A 7,282-nucleotide genomic window follows, 5' to 3' on the forward strand; every position below is an offset into this window, starting at 1 on the left:
TGTACCATCAAAGTTGGTGAAACCATAAGTTTGTACCTGCTTAGGGCAATACTGTTAAATTTGGGTACATGATCAGAGAGCGAATACAAACAGAATTCACAAATTCCTTCTATTAAATCTACAAGACTCAAGGAATACAAATACTAGAAACAAGCTAATTCTACTAGGACTCCTATTCTTACTTATACTTATCTCTAAACAATTAAACACTAATCAAACTAATACTAAGATAATTCAAGTAATAATTAAATACATTTAATTACTATTTTACTCGTTTAGTCCTTCGACTATAGATCTTCTCCAGACCGCCCCTTTGCGATCAATTGAACCTCTCTGTTGATGTTGTAATTTTATCAAATACTATTCATAGTCAGAAGCACAACTTTGGCATTATCTACATGATCCCACCAAGCACCCAACCCCAACTTTATTCCCAATTTTGAATTTCTCCACTTTGCTTCCTACTTCTGTCACTACACCAACAACCTCATGCCTGTGTTGTACAATCCAAATACAATTTTAATTAACAAACACTAAAATTAAATATAAAGCTTATTATTAATGGACAGGGTCACTTTTACAAGAGTCAGATAAAAAATATAATTCCATTAAAATAGTAAAAGGGAAATTGTACCCTGGAGTAACCGGGTACTTAGTAATTCCCCAATCGTTCTTGACAAAGTGAAGATCTAATAAAGAACTTTGAACCTCACATCCCCAGTAGCCCTGCAAACATACAACAATTATGATCATCAACATGAACTCATAACTGTGAATAACATAACTATGAATGATAAAAGAATACCTTCTGGAGAAAGTGATGTAGCGTGTGTTACGATAACGAAGAGCAAAACACTTGATTCTGCGAATACCCGTGTTGATCTTCCCCAAACCCCCAAAATTCAATCCAAAGGGCACAAAATTTGAAGTGAAAATTGAGTATATTCAAAATTGAAATCTGATCTTCCAACTTACAAGAGAATCATATAAATAATAATAATGACAGAAATTCGAAATGGGCCACAAAAGGCCATGGGCCAAACACAAGCCCAAAAACAAAATGTCTAAAACACCGAAAAAAAATAAAAAGATAAATAACTAATAGAAATAAGCGTTTTTTGGCCCGGGTGATGACCCAAACCGCCGCAGGCGTTTGCGGCAAGATGGAGCTCGTTCTCGCGATCGTTTCGCCTGGTCGCACACCCAAAACGGACCCATGTAGCTCAAGTTAGAGTCATTTTAGTGAAGCCTCTCTTGTCACACGATCTTGGGCCTCCAAATACAAGATGGTCCGCTCCTCTACACTTGGACCCGCATCAGAAAGTGGGAGGGGATAGTATTCCAGTTTCCAGACGTGTCGCGGGCCGCATAACCATATATGTGGTTTTCGTATAAAAATTTTTGGGCATATACGTTTTCGACCACTGGTTCTGTAGAAATTTTTTGGTATATACGTTTTCGACTTCCCGTCGAAAATCGCAAGTTTGCTACTGTATAAATCGGCCAACGAGTTAACTACTACGTAAGCAATTGCATATGAGTGAATACAGTTGCCGCTTTTTCGGAGCATTCAAATATTAAAATAATCGAAACCTAGTCTTTGAATTATTGTATGCAGATTGGGAATGTCACCGCGTATAGTCAACGGATATTGATGCTTTTTGTGTGATTACAGTTTACAGGGTTGTCTACTCCAGTTTTGCTTTCTTTCTTTTTCTAAAATAACATGTGTTTCTTTCTTTTTCTACAAATAACATGTGTTTCCTTCTAAATTTTCATGAGAAAGTAATGGTTTTATTGAAAAGTTTGTTAAATAATTATCTTAGTACATATCATTTTACAAAAATAGTTTATTTTATTAAATCTTTTTTTGTCCTATTATTGTTTTATAAAACTTTGAAATTTGTGGAGTATTTCTAAGGGAAGAATTATTTCAATTTGACTCACAAGGAAAAAGTTACTTTTTTGTGAAGATTTATTTAAATATAAGACCGATGACTTTGATTATTATTTAGTAAACATTAATGATAGTGTAAAAGGTTTATGTGTTTGATCATACCTTATTCATGGTATTAATGATAGTGTAAAAGGTTTATGTATTTTATCATACCTTATTCATGGTGTAAAACTTCTTAATACATTTGTGAACTTCTTAATACATTTGTGTTTCCCCTGTGATATCCTAGAAAGGGTCAAATAATGTTGATCATGAAAATCCAAAATCAGAATGGAAAATCGAGTTAAATGTCCGGTTATCGGTTTACAAATTTTGCACAGTTGTTTCTCAAATTTTAATAAGTACAAAGTTGATTCCGATGGTTGTAAAAAATGTAAAAATGTAACACGTGTGGTCCTTAGTAGCTAACGCCGTTAAATTTTCAATTAAATACATGTGAAATTACTTATTTACCCTTGAAGATAAAAACAAAAGAACTTAAAAAATCATAAATCAACAACAACCTAATACAGTAAATCCCTCCTATAGCAAAGCTATTGATAGGGTCTGGGAATGATGTGATGTAGGCAAATCTTACCCCTATCTCTGAGAACAGAGACGTTAGTTCTAGAAAGACCCCAACCAGCTCTAAAATCAACAACAGACAAATAAACACTATTAAACGAAAAAAGAAAACCACCAACCAAACAAGTGATGAAAAAGTAAAATGCAAATATATGTAGCAACAAATAGACACAAATATAGGTATATAGCAACATGCAAAGTGTACCTAAAATGTAGGACACCCTAAGCCTCTAAAACTCTCTAATCTTAATCTCATATCTCCAAGAACTCCTATCTTGGAGGCCTCCCTCTACTCCCCCACCCCCCTTTACTATGATGGCTTCTGTTGCTCTAACCAACGCCATTTTTTGTCTCCTCTTCACATGCCCAAACCATTTTAATCCCCTTTCCCTTATATTATCTGACACACTAGCCACTCCTAACGTTGCCCGAAAACGCCATTTCTTACCCGATCTAACCTTATGTGGCTACACATCCACCTCAACATCCTCATCTTTGCAACCTCCATCTTACGCTCCTGTGTCTTCATAATAGCATAGCAATTTGTTCCATATAGCATAGCCGGTCGGACTCCACCCTATAGAATTTCCCCTTTAATCCAATTAGGAAGTTCTTGTCACAAAGTAACCCTGAGGTTGCCCTCCACCTAGACCAGCCTGCTTGTATAAGTATGCAAAAATGGTTTAAACGAATCCACATGACAAAAAATAGCTAACTAGATTAATGTATCATAGCATGCAATTTAACAAGCCAATCCTCTAATTACCGCATGAATTAAGGACTTAACATGACCACAAGACTACGGGTGATGCATTACTCCTATAGCGCCATACATGTTAAGGGGAAGCTCGTACGAAGTTAATGACAAGCGAATCACATAAGAATGATCCAAGAATACAAATCAAGTATCACGTATTTAAGCATGTAAGATGGATTGTTTGTGTTTGCATAAAGTATAAGTGTGATTGCGTGTAGTTTGATAAGTTAAACATATTGCACCCAAAAGTGTAAAGCATAAAAAGGGCGTTCGAGTATACTCATGGTTTTGCAAAGCTTTCCTTTGGTAATCCCCTGAAGAGTTGGAGAGTTGGAGGATGGAACACCGAGGTCACCCTACATGGGGTAAACGAAGGTGTGTGAGTATTCGGAATTATGACAGAGGATTTGGATTGGAATTCAAAGTACAAAAAAGTATATATGCATAAAAGTATATCTTGTCTAAGTACTCGTTTTGACACTAAGTTGTATGTGATTTCATCGGTCCTAGTTTGCCCATTAGAATAAAAAACAAGAGACTTAGAATCATATATGTGACACTCGAGGTTTTTCCGAACGAACACTTTGTAATATCTGGTGTATATAAATATTATTAAATGAAAACGTGACCTTTGTGCATGATATGTGATGTATGTATGTATTATATATATATATATAAGAGCCGAAACCACGACCCGAGACCATGACTCGCAACCGGGCGGTTGCGAGTGGGCCACTCGGTCTCGAGTGGGCCGATGAGCCGAAACCGGTTTGGGCCGAGACCCCAAGCCCAACCCGAAACATCCCCTTGTATATATATCCCACCTTTCCCCCACTTCTTCCATTTTACACACACAAACACTCCTCAAACTCTCTCTACTAGAAACCCTCAACAACACACCCCAATCCCTTCCTATTTTCGGTTCAAGCAAAGATCCCGGACAAGAAACTCGGTCAAGACTATCACTCGGACATTCCATCTTCTCAGTTCTCTTTTCTTTGTTTTCGGCTCCTCCTTTCATAACCGGTTAGTGCTATCTTTTGTGTTATCTTTTGTGGGTTAAATGAACTAAAAATGTTTGGTTAGTAGTTTTTGGTATGACTTTTAGGTTGATTTGTAAAAGTTTGACACTATGTGGTTACATGTTTAGAAATGGTAGTGTAGGAATGTTCATGCCAACCAAAACTATGTTCAAGATTATAAAATGAATGCTTCATTGTTCTCGCAAAATGATGTTGTTAGATATGAGATTTCGGATATATAATGCATGATTTCTTATTTTGCATCATGATCTTGTTGTAAATATGTAATTTTTGGTTCATAAATGTGTGATTTGTTATGGTGAAAACCCTAGAAAAATATGAAGATAGGATGAACTTGTTTGAATATGACTTGAAGATGTAAAAATGGCAAAGTTTGATCTATCTTTACTAGTATTCAGATTAGGCAAAGTGTTAGTGAAATATTATTGGTTGTTTCCTAAAATGGGCCTGAATTCTTGGTACAATTTGGACTGTCATATCTGCATCATCACGTGTATATGAAAGTGACAGATTACGACTCGCAACCACGGCATTACGACCCGCAACGACAGCATTCCGACTCGAAACCACATCGTTGCGACTCGCAACCAAAGCATGACAAGTCGAAACCACGTGATTGCGACTCGAGACTACGTCGGTTGCGACTCGCAACCACAGCATGATGACTCGAGACCACGGTTACGACTCGCAACCACAGCGTGACAAGCCGAAACCACCTGGTTGCGACTCGAGACCAGCTGGTTGCGAGTGGGCTGTCCATTTTAGTTATTGGGCCATTCTGTGTTAACTTGGGTTATCTGTTAAGTGGACTATGGGTTGCTGTGTTCTGTTTGACGGTGTTACTGTTAGGGCCGGCCCAATAACCCATGACTATTGCTTGTATGCATGTTACGTGTCTATATGTGTTTTTACGTGAATGCTTGTATACCGAACCTGACCTATACCGGTAACCATGTTAGGACGTGGTGACCAACGTGATTGACAAGTAACCTAAACCTACCGAGCAACCCAAGGTGAGTTCACAACTTAAAAGCATGCGTCCCGGTGGTTTGGGACACGAGACTGAAACAACCCTATCCCCTGGTAAAAGGGGATACCATTTACATACCTTCCCTAGTTATGGGGAACAAAACTTACTTTTCCTTCCCGGGTATTGGGAAACATTTTGGTTAATTACTGTTTATACGGATTGCAACTAACGGCACTAAACGAAACTCTATCACTCAAGTCCCTACTACAAATACCGATTAGTCGCCGGGTTAGGCGAGCGGGTTATTAGTTGATAGCGCTATTTAGGTGTTTACCAGCCTCACACCGTGCCCTGGTTTGGGATCGGTCGTGAACTAATGTACTCAGAAATCCGTCAATGATGATAGAACATTGACATCGGGGCATCCTGCGGATACGCAACGGTTACCTAGTGTTCGGTATTGGAAAAACAGTTTAGTCGCTAACTTTTGGGGTAGCTCCCCAGGGCATGTATAAACGGATAAATTAACCGGTGAAACAAAGTTTTTGGTAATTAAAACTGGACAACTAGTGAACTCACTCAGCATTATTGTTGACCCCTTACTGCATGCTTTGCAGGTAACCAGTGACGAAGGAGCTTGCAGCTTGGGAACGTGTAGTGTCTGTTCACCCTTGTGTTGGGTGTTACCTTATTTTGAAACATGAACTATGTTTAAACTTCTTTACTTAAGCTTCCGCTACTTATTACTGTTTTGAACTTAAAACCTTAAACTCTGAATTTAATATTTGCTAAGCTTTTGATTAGTAAGTATTACTTTTGTTATCAACTTAAATATTCAGTATAATTGGTGGCTGGATCCTGGTCGGTCACGCCCCCGAAGCGGGTGTTATCCGCAGGTGGATTTTGGGGGTGTGACAGATTGGTATCAGAGCCATTGGTTATAGTGAACTTGGTTTTAAAAAGGGGAAAATCTTTTTGGAGAAAACCAGACTATAACCCGTGACTCGCAACGACACTACACTCCAAGTGCAAGGCTCGACACTTTTGACCTCATAGCTCGGACTAGTGTTTACTTGTTTGCTTTATGTTTCCTGTTATGCTATACATATTAGTGTGCCTAAACTAGATAGATACACCTCTCTCTTCTATCTCATTCTCGCTACATTACGACATCGCACTCATACTGTGTTTTCTGGTTATGAAGACAATGAGTGGACGCGGAAGAGGAAACATTAACATGACGCAGGCTCAGTTCACTAACCTGCTCAACACAGTGGCTGCAGCTTTCGCAGCTCACCCTATAGGTAAGCTCGTTGTTTTAGGATGTTTAGATCCTACCGCCACATCGACTTTTCGCCTCTAAACCTATACGCTTCGCTTCTCACGAACAGGTCAGCATGCACCTGCGCAACCACCAGTGTGTACTTTCAAAACTTTCATGGATTGCAAGCCTCTCCCTTTCAACGGCACTGAGGGTGCCATAGGTCTTCTGCATTGGATTGAGAAAATTGAAGCTGTTTTTGCTGTTTGCGAGTGTCCCACTGCAAATTGGGTGAAATTTGCTACTGCTACGCTCGAAGGAAGCGCGCTTTCTTGGTGGAAGGCGCAGATTCAGATGTTTGGATTGGAAACTGCAAATGCTACGGCATGGGAGGATTTCAAGGACATGATTAAGGAGGAATACTGTCACCGGGATGACATCCACAAGCTTGAGAATGAGTACTATGAGCTCAAGATGGTTGGGTCAGAAATTGAAACTTACACCAAGCTGTCTAATGACTATGCTGCTCTTTGCCCAAACATGTCTCGACCTATGTACCGAAGAATCGAGCTGTACATCAAGGGTTTGGCCCCAGAGATTCGAAGCCATGTCACTTCAGCCAACCACACTACCATTCAGCCGATTGTTCGACTTGCTCACAAACTCACTGATCAGGCCGTGGAAGAGGGCAGGTTGCCCAAAAGGATCAGTGCTACTGTCGGAACTTCTA

General features: G+C 39.2%; 1 long non-coding RNA gene across 2 annotated transcripts; it reads right to left on the reverse strand.

Moving 5' to 3' along the window:
- Positions 1–4: 4 nt before the first annotated feature.
- LOC118486639 lies at positions 5–944 on the reverse strand. 2 transcript variants are annotated; one of them, XR_004879294.1, is made up of 3 exons: positions 806–944; positions 635–726; positions 5–36 (listed from the first exon to the last, which is right to left on the reverse strand). It is a non-coding gene; the product is annotated as an uncharacterized LOC118486639 (long non-coding RNA). The 2 variants fall into 2 exon arrangements; XR_004879293.1 differs by lacking the exon at positions 5–36 and adding an exon at positions 273–493.
- Positions 945–7,282: the final 6,338 nt, after the last annotated feature.

The sequence above is a fragment of the Helianthus annuus genome, chromosome 14, assembly GCF_002127325.2.
Source record: "Helianthus annuus cultivar XRQ/B chromosome 14, HanXRQr2.0-SUNRISE, whole genome shotgun sequence".
Taxonomy (NCBI): domain Eukaryota; kingdom Viridiplantae; phylum Streptophyta; class Magnoliopsida; order Asterales; family Asteraceae; genus Helianthus; species Helianthus annuus.